Here is a 20,431-nt window from a genome sequence, read left to right as displayed (position 1 = left end):
ACTCTGTTGTCAATGGGTAAGAAAGAGACGTTTGGGAATTTTATGGGGAATAAACAATGATGTAAAGATGTAAATAATAAATTATTAAAACAAATTAAAAAGATGTTTAAATCATGAGAAAAACTAACAAATGTATCCTCTAATACTGCACATATTCCCTTGATTTTGTAGTGTGTGAATTTATAATAAGCATGTTTAACTTATAACTAGACCTATAGTTGAGATCACCCAACATTCAGAATATGAGATATTCAATTGCTTGCTTGAACATTTACAGTACAAATGTATATTAAGGAGGGATCAAAGTACCAAATTCCATAATTTTATGGAAAATATAAAATATATGTTTTATTCCCTGTCATATATTTAGATAATTGGACTCTTTTTTTTTTTACCATACTCCATAATTTGGAAGTTATATTCAAATTCACCTTTTCAGTGATGGCGATCTCAGTATGGGGCAGTGTGTTATTCTGAGCATAATATTCAGCATCTGTAAAATAGCAAACCCTTAGTTGATGTTCATTGAATGAATAGATGTTGTGAATAGATACATTATATTTTCCTTTTTTTGTACTGGAATAATTTAATAAAATTTAGTAACATCTTAGTTAATATACATTTAATTAAGCCACCAGAATCAAAGTTGACTCTCAATGCTTATAATTTTTCCAGGAACAAGATGAAATCATTCAATTTAGTCCTGGGAGAAAATACTGTTAGATACATTATATTTTCTATTGAGACATTTTCCCAGTTCTTTAAATTGCTAAAATATTTCCCAAACAAGTAACTGCTTCATTTTTAAAAATTGAATTTATTATCCTTTCACTTTTTCATTCATTTATTTAACATTTATTTAAAATCTGGGATATGCCAGGCATAGTGCTGTAGTTGCTTTCACAACTCCCAGTGCAGTATGTATCCTCATCATACTTACAAACCTACTTCATTGACTGCCAAGGGAAATTTCTGGACACGGAGGATGTTTGGCTGAGTGAATAGTAGACTTCCTCCTTTCCATGTGTCCTAGAAAGAAATTCAGAGAAGGAAATGACAGTAAGTATTCAACTGCAAATATGTTTTAGAGATTATATGTAAGGAGAACTTTACTGACCATGGAGTAGTTCTAAATAAGGAGTCTTGGAAAAGTTTTGACAAGAACACATGTTTGGATCAAACAGCCCAATTATACAAAAGACAGCTTGTAAGTAAGGTACCCCAGCCAAGCAGTTCACTCACTAGTGGCTTTTACTCTTAAAGTAGTAATAGGTAAAAATATTTTATTTAATGAGATATTTATATTATTCTTGCTATTTATGGATATCCACTTGAACTTTTGCACTGTAATGCAAGAGGAAGGCGGCACTGACCCACTGGAAAACATAGATGTATGTGCTGTGCTGTTATCCTTACTCCTTTGCTCACAAAACAAGTAATTTAAAATGTGCTGAGAGCAGAGGTTCATGCTGAGGTTTTATGTCTTCTCACATTTTACCCTTTAAAAGTACCCATGCAGAAATTCGTAATATTTCTGCATGAAGATGAGAAAATTAAGACTCAGAAATTCCAGTTTACCTAATTCACTCAGTTACTCAATCGTGAGGTCAGAATTTGATTCCAAGTGGCTGAAAATCAAAACTTCATGATTATCCTATTACATGCCATCCATATCCTGGACCATAAAGAAAACCCAGGTGTATGGCAATGTGATGTAACTGATATGTATTATCTAATGCCTAAGCTGGCTTATTTCAGAAATTAAAAGTCAGTTCAATATTTGGAAATTCACTGTAGTAATTTATTTCATTAAAAAACAAATGGTTTAAAGGACAAAGAGGAAGCATTGTCAACTAGAACTGTGAATAAAGGGGAATGCAGTAAAATTTAAAAAGTAAGATCAGAAAGGATTTTAAGTTTTTTAACAGAAGCTTGCCTGGGTGAAGAGCCATTGGAGGGTTTGATCGGAGGAGAATCCCATAAGGGTATATAATTCAGGATTCTGTAGTGAGAATGTATTAGGTTTGGGGTTGGGGGAGAGTAGTAATGTGAAAATGTTAAAAGCCATTTCAGTAACCTAGGCAAGGTATATTATAGTGTGCAGCATTGGAACTGATGAAAATAAAGTCACATTCTTGATATAGTCTCAGGATAGACCCAAGCAGACTTCCTAATAGATTAATTCTGGAGAGTGGGCGAGGGAAAAATCACAAAAGATTTTGAAGTTTTCAATCTAAGTTCTAAAAAAAATTGCTTCATCTTTCCCTTAGAAAGGATAAACTTCAGGTGGATCAGGTTTGGTTGGGAAGAAGTCAAGATTATAGCTTTGAACTTACATTTGAGATATCTGGACTGGAAATTTAAATTTGGAATTGCTAATCAGTTCTTCTTATTAGCAGTTCAGAATGAGGGCTTTGAATTAACAATTGGACATTGCAACATAGAAGTCATAGCTAATCTTGATTAAGGCATCTTTGGTGGAGAAAATGAAAGTAAAATTTAGTTAGTGGCATTAAGAAAGTATAGTGGGAGAATGTTTGGAGATATTGAGTATATATATTGAGGATAAATCTTTTGAGAAACTTCTGGGAAGGTAAGCAGATGAATAGGGCTTTTGGGAGGGAAAATGAGGTCATGAAAAGGTTATTTTTCTAACATGCAATGGTAAATTTTATGTGTCAACTGTACTGAATGATCAAGTGCCCAAATATTGGGTTAAATATTTTTCTGGGTTAGTATGTAAAGATATTTCTTAATGAAATTAATATTTGAATCCATAGACTGAGTAAAGTAAATTGCCCTCCCAATGTGGGCAAGCCTCATCCAATACATGAAGGACTAAATAAATTAAAAACAAACAAACAGGAGAGACTATTTTCTCTCTTCTTGCTTGTCTTTGAATGGAGACATTGACTTTCTCCTGGCTTTGATCTCAGACAGAAACTTATATCATTGGCTCTCCTGGATCTGTAGATTATTAACTTCAGATCTTGGGACTTTTTATTTATTTATTAAAAATTTATTTTTTTAAATTTATACAATAGCTGGGGTACAGGCCAGACACGCAGGAGGGTGAGAGGATTCACCGGAGACAGCGTGGGGAACAGACCGGGCAGACAGACCTAAAGCACTGCTGAGGAGAGCAGCGCGTGCCAGGAGAGGTCTGCCATGCCATGTGGGAATCTCCCTGGCTGGCCGGGAATCGAACCTGTGCTGCAGAGGCTGTGGACAGCTTCACAGAGCTGCGCTCAACCCGATATACCACTGGGGAGGCCTGATCTTGGAACTTTTTAGCCTCCACAACTGCATGAACCAATTTTTTATAATAAGTACATTAAGGTAACTATAGATAGGTGATAGAGACATAGAGACAGAAATACATGGTAGGGATAGATAGAGATAGATATAGAGACAGATGATTCATATACATATATAGCTATTCAGATATCCTATTGGATTTGTGGATAACTCAGTCTAATGCAAAATGGAAGAAATTGTGTGTTTTTATATACTGATTTGAATGATAAGGGAGCGAGGGTAACAATTTGAGAGGTTATGAGTTTTAGTAGAAGAAAAGGAATGAAAATTATTGTGCAAAGTGAAGAGATTAGAAAAGCTCATTGATAGTAAGAGGTGCCAAGGCACAGTGAATGGATAGAGATGCTGCTTGGTAAATATATACATGGACATGGGCATCCTCAGTTTTCATTTACTTTCTTTTATTTTGCTGAATGAAATAGTGAGTAATCCTACTGGCTAACAAAGAAGGTAAGATGTTGGTGTGAGGCGACTGAGCATGTGAAGTAGTCATTTAGGGGTGTTGGAGAACAAATGTGCTATCCAAACGTAGTAGGTTTGTTGTAAAAGTAATACATGGAGAGAATAACAAAATGGGAGCTCTCAGCCTAAAATTTCTTCCAATAGAGTATATCTGTTGTATGTCTAATCCTTTCCTTGTTTCCTTTCAATAATCTATTTTGGGAATTCCTTCCCCAGGTTCATAACCATCATGGGTCCAAATGCCCATATTTCTTACTTTTTTCCCCTAACTTTCACTTTAAGTTTGTACCATTTTATTTCTTTTCATCACTGTCCAATTTTTTGCCTAGTATACATTAGGCTACAAAGACCAGGTGACACATTAAGAGATAAAGGTATCCATTATTCCATGTGAATAGGCTAGACATGAAGAGGGTTATTGACCTAGAGTCTTAATAATACAATCATGAATTTAGTTTATTTTTATTTCTCTATGCTGCTGTTCATTTTTTCAACTTCATTTAAGTAGGTGTTTCTCTCTCGACTGAGAGATATTTTACCCTTAAGGGAACATTTGATAATATCTAGAATATATTTGGTTGTCAGAGTTGGAAGTTTTCTACTAACATCTAGCTTACAGAGTCCATAGATGTTGCTAAATGTCCTTTAATTCCACACAATGAAAAATTTTCTGGTCCAAGTAGCCTTAATATTTCAATGAATAGTTGTTTCAGTAGAAACAAGGGCTACATATTTCTTTATTAATATTCAGTGGGGGAAAGAAAGGAAACAACCTTGCTTTTAAGAGTAAGGAAACTTCCTAGAAACCTTTTGAATACCTTCTTGTATATCTCATCAGACAAAGTTGGTTAGAGAACTCACTCTGTACTTCAATCACTAGCAAAGCAAAGTGGTTAAGAATGGCATGAGTACCAGAGAAAACTCAAAGTACCAAAGTCAAACCTGGTTCAAAATTGTATTGATAATACTTTGGGAAACCAGATAAAGTAGTTACTGGTGGTAAACCACCATCATTGCACCAATTAAATTTTGAACTAATTTATATTAGTAAGTATATGGTAAATATGGTCTCAGGGAGATAACAAGTGATTCATATATAGATATGTAGCTATCCTATTGGATTTTCCCAGGCTAAGGCAAAATGGAAGAAATTGTAGTGTTTTTATAAACAGATTTGAATGATAAGGGGCTCTGTAAGCTACATATACAATTACCTGGTTTTTTTTTTTTTCCTTTTAAGAGCTGCTAAATGGGCAACACAACCAAAAAAAAAGATCAGATGTTATACTCCCTTCAATTTAGTCACCAGCAGCAGTCTCTTAGGTTTGAATAGGTAGCTACCTGATTTTAGGAAAAGAGGGTGAAGATGACAAATTAAAATACTCAGGACAAGTTCCAGATGTACTGAGATCATTTTCCAGATACATGACAACATGGGGCTGCAGAAAGCATTCATTTATCAGTTGCTTGGTAACCAGCACACCAAAGCAATTCATGAAAAGTGGAAGTAGTAAGACCATAGTTCTTTCTCCTCCTTTAAAAATCTTGGGTATCAGCTAACTTAGTTTATTTATATAATCAAAAATAATATTCCTATTAGTCATTGTTCTTTACAGAGATGAAATCAGAAGGATATAAAAGGAAATTTATTATGAGGAATTAATTCAGACAATTATAGAATCTGAGAAGTACCATCATCTGCCATTGTGAGCTGAAGACTCAGGAAAGTTGTTAGCAAAATTCAGACTAGTCTGACGGTCTGAGAAATAGGGTATCCAGTAATGTAAATCCAGAGCAAGATAAGAAATGAGATGCCCCAGCTCTAGCAGTCAGGTAGAAAACTAGGACTGAATTCCTCTTTGACTTTTATTCAGTATTTAATATGCATACCCCATGGCCCACTCAAACTGATACATAAGATTAAGAAATCCATCCATTGACAATTTGGCTTGCACACACATATGCCCAAACAATATTCAAGCTCCAGATAAAGACAATAGCAAGGTTTTAATTCTACTTAACATTACATAACTCTTCTGTATACCACTGAAAACACACTAACTCCTCCTGAGATGAGGTAAAGTCCTTGGCTGATGTTAAATTTTCTTCTTGATAGCTTATAACTTAAATATTATGACAGAAAATCAATACATCTTATGTTACATAATAAGGATATAGAGAATGAGAGGAAAGAAAATAAAGATATGCATGCTGCACACACGTTTTCTTACCAAAATGAAGAGAAAATACTCATGGCAATTACAGTCTTCGTTCCCATTAAGTAGTTACATGGTCAAAGCTGGTATTTATAACCATCCCCCCACCCACCAACCATCCATTCTGTATTCCCTTTGCTTTCAGTAATCACCTTAGCTAGTCATGCTTCTTTTCCTGGTGGGGTGACCCAAGCCTTCATTCCTCAAGGGTTTGGGCCATTCATAGTCCTGCCTAGATTGGATTGTTATAGTTTTCTGTTGAACTTAATCACAGGGTTTAGTACTACTCAGTGGAACCTGAAGGAATTGCTAGTATTATAGACATACTGTTTCTTGCCTCCATTGTGGAGTAGTGGTCCAATTTCCCCTTTGTAATCAGGATCAATTACCTAAGGCAATGCTTAACTGCCTCTTGTGACTGTTGATTAACAGGTAAAAGGAACTCAGAGTGACAAAGGTTGAGTGGCAGTCTTAACTTCTAGTTCAGCGGAATCTTTGTTGTGTCTCCTGGAGAAAACATAACTTTAGGTATGCGAGGATAAAATCATAGGAACAAGAAATAAAAATTTTGCTAATGTATCACTAGGGATAGTGAGTCATGTCACTCTCATTTCTACTCCAGATTCCAAGATCCATGAATCCTGATGCTTAGAGAAAATAGCACCAAACATTGAATACTGATTCAAGGCATAGACAGCCTTCTGCAGAACTTTTCACCAGTATGGCATTGTGGCATTGTGACTGAGTCTTCAAAAAGTCATTTTACCATTATATGAAGCTAGTTGCTTCAGGAGGGTGGGGAACATGGTAAGATCAGTGACTTCCATGAGCCTGGGCTGTTGCAGGACTGCTTTCATTGTGAAGTGAGTTCTTTGATCAGCAGCAATGCTGTGTGGAATAGAATGATGGTGGATGTGGCATTGTGTGACTTTATGGATGGTACTTTTTTCAGAAGCATTGTATGGAGGGAAGATGAATCTGTATAATATCTTCATTGCTAGTATTTCTGAACCATGGCACACTGGTTAAGAAAGTGTTCAGGGCAGATGGAATTTGTCCATGTTTGTGTATGAATGTGTACCTCTTAAGTCAACCCCGGCATCGGGGGACTTGGTCCTAGACACACTCTCTGTTGAACCAGAACCATGGACAAGGTAATGAATCCATCCTTAGTCGTATTTTTTCTTTGACAATGAGAGGCCTAGACTGAAGGTTTCTAATGGCTCTGCTTTAGCAAAAAAAAAAGAATTTACTTATTTGTATATTGCCAAAGTGTCATGAAAAAAATATTACTCCAAAGTTTCTAAATCCTTATATAGTTAAATTTAATTTAATTTGAAGAAGTACACAGATACTTCATGCCTTCTCATTCCTTCACAGAGTTACCAATAAAAGTTCCTCCAATTCAGTGAACACTTACTATGAAAAGGTCACTTCTAGGCACTAGAAAATTCAGTCATGAGATGTGGGCACACGCAACTTCAATTCCCTTCATGGATTTTTTAGCTTCCATTTCACAGTAGGTCTGAAGGCGTATGCATATCATAATTTTATACAAGAAAGGCTTTTCGGTTTTCCCTCTTCTTTCTTTTCTTTTTTTTTTAAAATTATTTATTTATTTATACAAGCACTGGGTACAGTCAGAAGCACGGGAGGGTGAGAGAATTCACCAGAGCGGGGAGCAGAGCCGGCAGAAGGACCTAAGTACACTGCTGAGGGGAGCAGCAGGTGGCAGGAGAGGTCTGCGCACCATGTGGGACCCTCCTCCGGTGGCGGGGAGCAGCTGGGGATCGAACAAGCACTGCAGAGACTGTGGGCAGCTTCGCAACCCAGCGCTCAACTGCTGCGCCACCGGGGAGGCCCTTCTTTCTTCTTTCTAAGCAACTATTATTTTAACCTGTTTTGACAAAATTGTCCAGCATATAACTACATTATTATTAAATTGTTTAACATCATTACTCATGACTGTCAGTTTTGCCATTAATATTTTGAGGGTTTATTACTAGTTAACACTATTTTCATTTTATCTTGAGTCATTATGGTATGTTGGTTGAGAATTCTGGGACTTGGTTATAGTTTTGAACCCTTTGTCACTTATCAGTTGTGGTCTTGGATGGGATATAAAATCTCTGGATCTCATTTTCTTATCCATAAAATCTGCATAGAATAATACATAGGATACTATGTGGATCAAATGAATTATTTCTTTGATATTATTGAGAAGCATGAAGGGTACATGGTAAAAGTGTAGAGAACATTAGCTATTATTTTTAGTATTATATTCATTTTCCCCCTGCTCTTATTTTGTAGCATAAGTCAGTGAAAAGAGACAATTCATGAAAATGCTTCACTCTAAAATATTTTGTTAGATATAGTGATTTTATTTAGAAATTTTGTAATAATATACATAGTAGAGAGACTAATACTATAATATTAAATACACCAATGATGGGTTATATTGAGCTTGAAAAATAATTTTGCTAAATGGTGGATCATTGTAAGTATGTGTGAGCATCTGTTTACCTACTTATCCAAAACTTTGAATTACCTTATTTGTACAGAAATGTGGGTCTTTGAGAACAGAATGGAATTTTCCAGAGAAAATTCCCTTTTGAAACAGTGATTCACTTCACCTCAGAGGAGGAAGGAGAACATATAAACTATGATTTAAATATGCTTCTTGCAGCTGAGCAAGATGACTGGAAAGGAAATGAATTAGTTGAGGAGCCAGAAAGAGTGAACAGGTGTGTGTACTTGAGTATGAAGAATAGGAGGATTAGGGAGAGAAAGGGAAGCAGGTGTGAGAAAGTTGTATTAATGCACACTGTTAAGGCCAGAGCCAGAAGTGTGTTTGGGGTGAGTAGAATTGAGATCAAGGATGGTAAGTGGTTGTTTCCAAATTCATGCTTGTAGTTGAGACAGGCAGCACCAGGAAGTGCTGATGTGTTCATTTGGGAAAATTGTTTGGAAATGATTCATTTTGTTTAGACAGAGACACAGAATAAGAGCTGGAAGGGACCTAAAATTTCTGTCTCCAAAATCATGCAAAACAGATGATGGTTGTCTATGCTAATTATAAAGTTGCCTAAGGGAGATTTTCCATCATTTAATGAAACTTCACTGTAAATGACAGCCACCACCAATATAAGTGCATTTCAGTGATTATCAAGAAAATATGAAAACAATGCTATTTGAAAAATTAACATTTGCATAAAAAAAGGCTAATCCTCTTATATTCTATGTTCTCTTCCCTCATTTTATTCTGGTCATCTACTTTAAATGAAAAGGGATTTTCATTCCTTTGTATTACATTGGTGAATGTAAAGGCTTTGTGCCTCCTTCATTTATCCTGCTGGCTTTGATGTGCTGACTTTTGTTCTCAAAAACTCAGTTTTTGTATTAGACTCCTGGACCAGTTACATCTCTCTTTCTCTAGTTCAATCCTGATCAGGGAGATAACCGTCCTATGGCGCAGCCCACCTCTCCTGTCTTGCCCCTTGCTACCCTTAGCAGTGTATTTCAGTAGATGTGCCTGTTCTGCTCCCCACTGTTTCTGGTGAATCCTCTCAAACTCCCAGCCTCCTGTAGCTCTGGCCTACATTGCATTTCTTCAAATAAATAAATAAATAAACAAACAAATATTTTTAAAAAGGTTTTAACCTTGCCTATCATATTCAATAATGTTTTACAGGACTTTTCAAAGGGAATGGAGATAAGAAAAATAAAGAAAAAATCAAAGAAATCAGAAAAAAGAGTCAGCATAAGCATATAGATTAATATTAATTTGAGTATTTTGCCAATAAAATTTTAGATATTTTCTATGAAATTAATGTCATATTTAAATATTTGTTCAGAACCTAGGTTATCCTTTTCTTTAGGGAAATTTATTTTCACTTTTGCCATGAAACTTAAGAATATTGAGCCATCACATAAAAATGTTCTATTTACAATATATTGCCCTAGTTTAGACCAAAAATGGTACACTTGAATATAATCCCTTTGGCAACTCTATTCAGCTAAGAGGTAAAAATTTTTGAATTTATCACCAAGAGGGTGTGACTCTAAGTCAGAAGTGTGGTTGTCAAAATATGGTATCTCACCAATAAGTGATTCCCATATCATTCAATTTCTTCTGCAGTGCCAGGAGATCTGTTTCCTAGAATAAAAATGAAGCACACTAAATGAATGCATTAATTATTTCAATCTCTTATGATAATGCTTAGAGGTAACCACAAATTATTTAACTTTAACAAATGTAGCATGCTTTTTTGCGCTACAATAATAAATTACTTCATTTATATTAAAAAAAGAACAGAGTCTAGACTTTTAACTGATTTGCACATTTACCTTTTCTGAAATTCCTATTTAGAATACAAACATTGATGCTGGCTTCCAAGGGTCATTTTATTACACTTCATGAGAAGTCTCAAGAAGCAAGGAGAGCTAAGTCATAAGGATATAAAAACAGAGTGACATTCCTTTTACTAATGGTTAAAACTGAGTAATAGGAAATAACATGGTGATTTCTCTTAGGAAAACCCCTAATTCCTACTCTTACTTTCCTAATTTCTTCAAATTAAGTATATTTCTTGCAATCACACAGTTAACAATTTTACTCTATCTTTCAAATTTATGGTGAAAAATGGGCCACACACATTGTACCTCTCCTTTATCCATAAATAGACCTCACTGAATGACAGTAAAGATATAAAACATAATGTGTCCCTAGGAATGTTACAAACAAGAGAGGATTCCTCCAGTAAGCCAGAGATTTGATGAACTTTTGAAACTATGAAAGTGAAAAGCGTTAATTAATAGGTTAAGTCAAATGGACCAAAAAAGTCACAGCTTGAAACAGAGGAAGCAGGAAGATACTACAGCTGAGGGAGAAGCTTCCTAACTGAGCGCCAGAGAAATTCCAAGTTAGGAACTGGTGGACAACTAAAGGGCAGGATTGGGCAGAGTCAGAGTGACTGGTCTAATTTGACTTCTCTTCATTCTGTGCATCTGTTGGAGCAGCATTTTAGAACTTTTTTTTTTTTTTTAAGATGGAAATCCAAGACTTATGTTCTATACAAAGAAATAGATTTAGGGAGGGATTGATGAGAGTGTCTGTAGTAAGGTGACGTGAGTAAAGTAGAACCATAAAGGACACCCGCTGTGTGGAACTTCTTGTACCATAATAGCACAGGAATAGACAGTTCTTGCCAGAAGTGAATTGTGGAAAAGTGATTTACTTCCAAAGTAACATATGCTTTACTTTGGCATTTGTGGATCTCTTCAGCCGGTCTTCCCCTCTCGGGTGTGTAGGGAAACTTGATTTTTAAAGTTAGTAAAAACAAGTTATAAGGGAATACGAGTCACCATAACTAAGAAGAACTCTTGAAAATTAAAAGTATGCAGAAAAATAAAATTACACAGATCTAATTTAGAAAAGAATTAGGGAGTTGGAAATAAAGCTGAGGAAAAATAATCAGACTTCAGCAAAAACGAAGATGAAAATGTTAATAAATATGAGAGGCAGAGAGAACTCATTGCAAGTAGTAAAAACAGAGAAAATGGAATTGAGAAATGGGGATAATAAAAAAAAAATATGCAATTGGTCAGAGCAGTCCAGAGGGAGAAGGAATATTTGAGCAAAAAGTTGAGAGAATGAATCTTGCAGATAACTGTGGGCTAAGTATTCCAGGCAAAGAAACCTGTATCTATGTCTATGACAGGCCAGAGGTGGGAACATGCCTGGTTTCTTGAGCAACAGCAAGGAAGTTACTGCAGCTAGAACTGAGTTGCCAACAGTGAGGGTAGTTGTACATGAGGTAAGAGAGGTAATTAGTGCCAGATTTTCTTGGTCTTTTTGACCATTGCCACCTCACCCTAAGCTGGAGAGAGAATAACTGGGGAGTTTTGAGCAAAAGAATGACATGAGCTAATATTTCTATTCTTGGTTAAAATGTGTTAACTAACTTTTGTTTTTATTAATATGTGTGCTATATTCTGAGTCTTTGGGTATTTGGAATTGTTTCGATTACTTTTATTGTGTGAGTAAAAATATCCTGGCTTTTAAAATCTTCACCTGTAACAACAGTAGACATTATGCTCATGTCTTCCCACATCTAATGTGGTAGAGAAAAAGGAGATGATTCTTACTGTTATTTTTGTGTAGAAAATATCTATCTCTTTCAATAAATCTCACATACTATTTACCTTTTAACCTCAAATATTTCACCAGAGATAACAAAGAAGTGTCTATTTTCTATATTTACCATTAATTTGATTACATACAAGAGTCCACCCTTTCCATAGTACCACTAGAACATTAATTTAACTGTTATCATGTGTAACTCTTATTTAATCCTCACAACCATCCAATGAAGAAACTACTACTATTATCTTTACTTTAAAATGAGTGAGGTTTAAAGGGATTCATGCTTGTTATAACTGTCAACAGGGTACACTTAGTCCTTGATACCCCAACTGGTGGACTGATTCTCCTTGAGGCTGAGTTGGGATGAATCCTGCTCATATATGTAACCTATTTAACTGCTAAGAAAGGGGCTCCAGGGGCTGGAAGATCAGCCCTGACTTTGGGGAGTGCATAGTCACAGTGGGGAAAGGAACTCTAGGTGGGAAATGGTTAACTCAGGCACTTCTCAATACAGGCCCAGGCTTCTAGAGAACTCAGTGTTCTCCATCACACATTTGATCTCTACATTCTAACTTTATTCAACTAAGAACAGTTAATCTCTTATATGTGCTTCTAGATCTTAGGTAAAACTATCTGATGTTATTTTCCCAAAACATCTTTCCCCAAGACATGTTTGACTATAAACATTTTCTGTTTAACTATATAATGGCTAGGAGGGATGGTTACTATGGTGGATATTTTTGGCTGCCTAACAGCAATAATTCCCTAAAATTTACTTACGAAGTCTACTTTGTTTAAGAGGTGGGCTGGGAGGTCTTAATCTGAAGAAAATAAGACAACCTGCCAAACCTAGGAAATGAATTGTGATTAGTTTACACTGGGAATGGTGATTTCATTCTCATTTTATAGATGCTTACAGTTGGGAGTGATCAAGTGATCACTTTTCTTCTAGGTAAAGGTGCTTCTGGAAAGATATCTCCAATACAAGAGACAAATATGGGACTAGTGTTAGATGAGCCTCCTCTTCCCCTTTATCCTGCTCAGAAGATGGACATAGTAGCATGTTGAGCTGTAACAGACATCTGTTAATCAGAAGATAAATAGGAAATATGAAACTATGATAGAGCAGAAGGAAAAAGATAGCCTGAGTTCCTGAACTGCTGGGTTTACATTGAGAGAGCATTGACTAAGTAAACAAATATTTTTATGGTTTCAGTCACTATATTGTAGCCAGAAGTTTCCAAACAAACATAGCAATTTAGAGAATAGTATTTGATGAGAGTATTGCCATACCAAATATTTTAAACTAAAGAAAGTCAATATAGATATAACTATTTACCCATTAATGAGTATTTTAGACACTCTGTTTTTATCTATAAAGCAAGAGGTTACATAAAACAGTAACAATACACCTATTAATCAATTGACCTATTATATGTTGGACTTTATGCTTTTGAATTTGTCAATAACAGCCAAAATCAACTTAATACCAATTCTTTTTTTAAATATTTTTTTAAGATTTATTTATGCATAAAAGAACTGGAATGTAGGCCAGAGGTGTGGGGAGGGGGTGGTGAGAGGGTTCACCAGAGACGGAGTGGGGAGCAAAACAGGCAAATTTACTGAAATACACTACTGAGGGGAGCAGAGGGTGAGACAGGAGAGATTTGCTGCACCATATGTGGGTCAGCTCCTTGGCCCAGGATAAACCTCAGGCTGTTGCAGTGGTAGCCCTGAGACTTAAGCCTTAGGGCACCAGGGAGGTCCTGGACACCAGTAGTTCTAGTTGCTTATGTTTGTTACAGATAATTCCCTAGCAGAGTCTGTTGGAAAGTCTAATTGCAATTTGACTTGGAGCAGTAGTCTCAGGGTAACTCATTCTTGCATATTCGATTCTGAACTGTGCTTTGCTATATAATTTTTTTCTTATATCTAGTTAATTATTAAGGAGAATTTGCATGCTTTGGGAATTTTTGCCATGGCTGGTGGAAATGTTTTAACATGCCCTATACATAGCTAGGTCTGTAGACATCAGGTGATTGCAGTTATCAGGTTGGTTGTTAGTATCAAATGTAAGTATTTACCTTCTTAACTGGAGCTGAAACTGAAAACAATAGACATGGGGAAAAAATATGGGCCCTGAGTAAATTCATAGAACATTGATGGGAAGGGATGAAATAAACTCAGTTTGAACACATGTCACTTAGGTGTCATCCTTATTATAGAAAGTAGATAATGTGCAAAAATTTAACCACAAAGAATTTTTTAAACACATATTCTTCAGAAATGTCTAAATCCTTTAAAGACTGCTATCTGTTTGGAATCCTAAAGTCATACAAAGGAAAAAAAAGTAGAAAAGTTTCAGGGGTTATCCACATGATTATTAATGAACTGAGAATAAAAGTGATGAGTGAAGTCCAAAGAATCTTTATTGTTTAGTCTTGGTTAAACACTGAGAGATGAGCCTGATCTCTAAGTATATAAAAGATGAATATACAAAGGAGTCGAGCCAGCTGTTCCCCGGCTTCATTGGTGACTGAAAAGGCAAAAATGGGCTTCATTTGTGATTGTCTTATGGACATAGGCCTAGGCAAAATCTAATGTTAGTGTAACATGGGGATAATGTGCCACTCCTTTCTTCAAAAGGATATTCTGGGATGTTTTGACCTTTGAAGTCTTTTGACTCTATTTCATGATTCTAAGAAAACCAAATCGAATAAGATAAAAGAGTAAGTGGGAGAAAAATATCTTTCAGAATGTTAACAATAACATGCAGCCTCAGATTAGTTATTGCTCTTTGTTCCTTTTTGGAAGTTTTAAAACTCTAAAAGGAAAAAATAACATTCAGTGGGAGGAGATCAACTTGGATATTAGTAAAGTTTAAACTTATTATAAATTGCTAAGTTATACATCTCAAGTAGTACATTAGTGAAATATAAGCTCACTATACTAGTAATTAAATGGAGCTCTAACTGTTGGTGAGCCCTCTTCTTCCCACTGAATGTGGATGATAAACTATCTCACTAATATATCTTTTCAAAAAAAACCCTTTGCTGGGGACTCTAACTGGAGGACTTCTGGTCACATACTAGGTGTGAAACTCCTCTCAGGCCAGCTCACCCAAATAGGGCAACATAGTCACTGACATATGTTTCGACAAGTCATTTCTCTTGCTTATCAAGTATTTTTGACTTTTGGCAATATCAGCCCTATTGAAAGCTCTATCTTCACAAATTTGGGTTAGATATCTATCATTTGTCAAGTAAGTTTCATAGTCTAGCTATAATTTAGATTAAGGACTGAATCTAACATAACTTGACTTCTCAAACAGTCAAAGCTGGACAGAAGAAAGGCGTGCTCACTGCAATGCTGGCAGATTTACTTCCAGTTCTAGCCAAAAAACAGTCTTTCTCACATTATTTTAGTGGGTCCAGTTCAATCCAGGTCAGAAACCAGAAATGCAAAACATTCACCAAAGTTTCTGGGCCTTTAGTAATCAGCAGACGCTTGGGTGGCTGAGAATGTATTTATTTAAGCATGACTTGACTTTAAAACCATTTACCCTGCCTGAGCGTGCCTGTTTTCAGTATATTTCTATGTCTTTTGACATGGAAACTTAAGAAGAATTCCATTATATCTTTAGACTGAAAAAATATATCTATATCAATTGTTAATCAAAATTAAATGTAAATATTTAACTCTGGATTTAATATGCCTATTGGTGGGAATGGAGAAAATGTGCTTTAAACAATGAGAAACGTTTTTGGTGAGGGTGGGTATTGGACTGTCAAAAATAATGAACACAATAAAAGATGTTGCAAATGTTGTGCTTTTAAGTGGTAAATTTTCTGTCTCAGGCTTATGAGATTTGGACAGTATTTCCCAAACTAAAGATTCAAAAATTCATGCAGAAAACTTTAATGGTGGTTAGTCCCTCTGGCATGAATGACAATTAACTTTGCTCTAAATACATAGCCAGATCTAGATTATAATAGAACATGTGAAGATCTATATTTTACAGTGTCTGAGAATTTCTTCTAAGCTTCAAAAATATAATTTCTTGTTTCTTTCCTATTTGTATAAATGTCCTCTTTCAAATCAAGAATGGTGGTCTTTAGTGCTTTATATGCTGTATGTGGATTAGTGCGTTCACATGCTCACAAATGACATTCTATAATTTTCTTCAAAATGTGCAAGTAATAGAAACACAATCAACCTACTTGAAGCATAAAATATACTTAGTTATTTTATGAAAGTTAAGCAAGTTTGAACACCAGCAAGAAAGTGAGGAAAGTTTAGTGACATGAGCACTGGTGGTCACCAGGGGACAGGAGGGCTCTGGTGACATTAGTTACAGAGATTTTAGCAAGGGAAAATGGGCAGTGGTGTTTTAAGGACCTTCCTTCAAATACTCCACCATCAATGGAATTCAGAGCCTGTTCTAAGACTTAGTTCAAAATCTTGAATGTAAGTATCTGATTGACCATTAGGCCAACTAAGGTAGAAGTGATATGGCTTTAGTATTCATGCTATAACTTAACTGCATGTATTCATTTTACAAATATACTGTGAAACAGATGCTTAAAATTAAAAAAAAAAGTCATTCATGATCTCATGATATCAGCAACATTCCCATTGTTCAGTAGTGACCTACATACAAAAACTTTATCATTTGAATTAATGTCTCATGATTCATTTGATTCTGCATCCATGAGAAGGGAAGAATATCACTTCATAGTTGGGGACTTTCATGTAGAAGGAGATGTGACAATTATTTAGTAAATTCACTAGTTCAATAATGACTAAGAAAAAGTTTTACATTGTACTAAATTTCTGTATCATGCTCTTTGTATTCAGAGATAAGATGACTTAAGGGTGGAGACACATTGAGGTAGATAGATGATAACATCACTGTTGAAAACAGATTTAAATATGTTTCTTTTCATTTTTCCTCTTATAAAAATTTCCTATAGCTTATAACAAAAGTAAAAAATTTTTAGCTTCACTTTTTTTTAGTTAAAGGAAACTCAAATCATTATATACCATATGCAATACACAAAATCTTTTTGTAAGTATCCACTATTTCCCAAATATTTTCCTTGTGGAAACAAACTTCATAGGCCATGTATTATTTCATAGAAGTACAGAATGGATACTATCTGCCAGTATAGCCATTTTTTAAAATGAGTTACAATGACATGTTTAAAAAAAAATTCGTATTTTCTTAGTCCTAATGTGCATACATTTGAAATAATTATCTCCCTAATAAAAAAATCATTTGTCAATTTTGTGTATGGGTGAATCAAAATTTTTTTAAGTAATAGCATCAATAGTCTCCTTTACAAATTTATTAAATTTTGCTTTATTGGACAACTTACTAATTTTCAAATGAATGCAGAAGAAAATCAACCTTAGTCCTCATTTTAACATATTACAATTCAAGTTAATTTCTTGAATTCTCAAATATCTCAAAAATTTCATATGCTTTAAACAGTAAATTAATAACAAAATGAATTGAGAATGTTTTGTGATAGTAATGACTAACAAAATCATACAACCTGGCAAGGAAGTCTAATTAAATGTATTTTGAATTTACTATGTTATAAAGCAATTACATTAATCTGCTGATATAACATAAAACTTTCCTTTCCTTAGATAAAAGAAAGGCAGAAGAATGCACTTATATGCAATTTCTAACTTCTTAGTCAGTTTCCCATACTGGTAGTGTTGTTTTTCAACTCTAGAGCATTGTTTCATTTTCCTTAGAAAAGTTGGGGGTGGAAGAGAGTCAGTAGGCTGAACTCTAATTTCATCACTTTCAATTTAATTCACATATGTCTGACAAATTCAAAAAGCAGCTAATTTTAGCAAGACTGAAAGACTTTGTTGGTAATCTCTGAGGATTACAGTGAATCCAGTAGTTCCAATAGCTCCAGTTGAATCATCTGAGACTGTTTCCTCTCCTGTCTTTGTTTTCCCCCACTTCCCCTTTTCACTGAGGTATCTTGTATTATAACAAAAAATTGACTTAAGAAATTTCTTCAGATCACCTCTAAAGGACTGACTGATTTTTGAACATGATCATTAATTAGAATTCTTTCCCAAATGATGGTATGCTAATGAATCTAGTTGACTGCAATAGTCAAAGTAACCACTACGACTTTTTTTCGAACAGACTAACCATGACTTTTGACTTTTCTCAAGTGACCTGAAAACTCCAGTCATCCTTAAAGTGATTGCAATGTATTCCTAAAATTTACTTGCTAAATTTAAACACACTCAACATTGTTTTTAATGCTAATGATGGTGTTTATTTGTCCATGCAAATGGCTTTTTAAAAAATAGGTCATGTTCCTCAATTTGCTAGCAAATTTTAGCTGACTGATGTTGGCGCTCTGTTTTAATATTACTTCATTTATTGCATTATTAAATCAATTGTTATTTTATGAGCCAAGAAAATGTTTTATCTTGCAATATGGTTGTCTCCCTAGAGTTCATTAGCTCATTTTCCTTCAATTAACTCTGTATGCACAGTACCCCTCTCCTAACTTACCCAATTCCCAAGTCTTACTGCATGGTTTTAGGTAGATCCATTATAAGTTCTTTGCTTCAAGCATTTTTGCTTCAAATATCTTTGCCACAAACTTTTTTGCCTCTGAAGTATTTGGCCATGAAGTTATTTTGCCATAAAAAGATAAAAATCAAAAAATAGAGGAACATCAATTTAGGACATAATAGAACATTTTTTTTGTTGTTGTTAAAATTTCTCTCATTAAGAGGTTATCAATTTCCAAGTACTAGGATGCATATTTGTAACTGAGTTTTGATTTGAGTTGTAAAAACCTTCTGTACTGCTGCTTTCAGATATTGCTATTTCGTATCATTATATATGACCAGTAGCCCATATCTGGACTACAATTAAATGTTCCATTATAATCCCAGTCCTTATAGTTTACTAAATCATCTAAGCCAAATTCTATCTATACCATGTTCTCCACTATCAAATAGCAAAATTTTTTCACTATTTTCAAGAAACATATACTTATAAGGAATAATATAAATATTTTATCTGAGGGAGGGAGCAAGAAAGCCTTGATTCTTATTTTGGCTCCAACTTCTAATATTGCAGGATAAATTTCATGAAAACAGCTTTAGAGAACATGTTGCTCTATATAAGTCAGTAAGAGAATTGATAATCCTTGGCAAACTTTTGGTTGTGATATGTGGGAGAGTTGACTGTGCTGGAGGAGAAAGATTTGCAAACTGATATGATATCCTTTTCTAGAACAGTATGAAATTTGACTTTATATTCTCTTATTTCAGGCTGACAGTAAGTTTTATCTCAGAACTTTCTATCAAGGTGATGTATCTATAGTTGTTACTGTTCATTATTTTAAGGCCACTGCATTTATTCATCACTGTATAAACCAAATTTGAAACCAAACTATTAACTAGTTACTTTATCTTTTACCAAAAGAAAAAATGCTTTATTGCTAATTAGTTACATACGACATAGCAAAAATGTTTGCAATGAAAGGGCTTGCTGCAAATAACTTAAGGTGAATCTACCTGACGCATCATGGGACATGTAAGCAAAGCACCAGTTTAGTCCTGAATTGTCTAAGAAAATAAAGTTTGAGTATGACCTTATAGATCCTCTACTCTGAACTTCTGCTTATGTATCAGTGTTGCCTTTAGAAGGAGAGGAAGGACTACTTGAGATAATTTCATGTCATGGGAGTCTGTAGTTCAGAATATATTCACTCATTCTCTGCATAAAATACTTGTATTTATGGAAAAGGTTCCTGTCCTTTCTACGGCATATGCACGGTGCTAGTATATTTTCAACGAGTCTTAATGTGAAAAGAGGAGTTGTGTTCTTTATTTGGAGTTATACAGATAGTTTTAGCTGGTGCTACAAGTGCACTGCTCTTGAAACAGGGCTACAAGGGTGCTATAGCATCCAAAGATAGTAGAGGAGAGATCTCCAATAGAGGAAAGGTGCTGTGGGTTCTTCGCCTGCATGTGCAATTGCAAGAACTCTCAGGCTCAGGGAACAATAATGGGGTTTATTTAACAAACAGGGGAAACAAAGAGTTATTAAGGCCACAAGTGGTGGGCAGTCTCACCCCAGATAGTGTCCCCAGTGTTCTGAAGTCCCAAACAAAAGGCTGCTCATCCAAGATGGTGCCCTCCTGACAAAGAGGACCTAGAGCACGTGGCAGCTGGCAAGCCATGGGCTGGGATCCACCTCATGGTGGCAGTTGGAGTAGCTCACAGCCAGAGCCGC

At 35.1% G+C, this 20,431-nt stretch overlaps 1 long non-coding RNA gene across 1 annotated transcript in view; it reads right to left on the bottom strand.

The window, feature by feature from the left end:
• Positions 1-829: 829 nt before the first annotated feature.
• LOC119256019 (uncharacterized) overlaps positions 830-20,431 on the bottom strand; it is a 30,886-nt gene continuing 11,284 nt past the window's right edge. Inside the window, exons 2-3 of the long non-coding RNA XR_005127608.2 lie at positions 10,097-10,152; positions 830-1,029 (exon numbers count right to left, since the gene is read on the bottom strand). This is a non-coding gene — a long non-coding RNA (uncharacterized LOC119256019). The remainder of the gene's footprint in view (positions 1,030-10,096; positions 10,153-20,431) is intronic.

The sequence above is a fragment of the Talpa occidentalis genome, unplaced genomic scaffold, assembly GCF_014898055.3.
Source record: "Talpa occidentalis isolate TD23 unplaced genomic scaffold, MPIMG_talOcc4v2.1 talOcc4.3, whole genome shotgun sequence".
NCBI classification, from domain to species: Eukaryota; Metazoa; Chordata; class Mammalia; order Eulipotyphla; family Talpidae; genus Talpa; species Talpa occidentalis.
The sequence above is the reverse complement of the archived record's forward strand: the minus strand, read 5'-3'. Positions and strand labels throughout refer to the sequence as shown.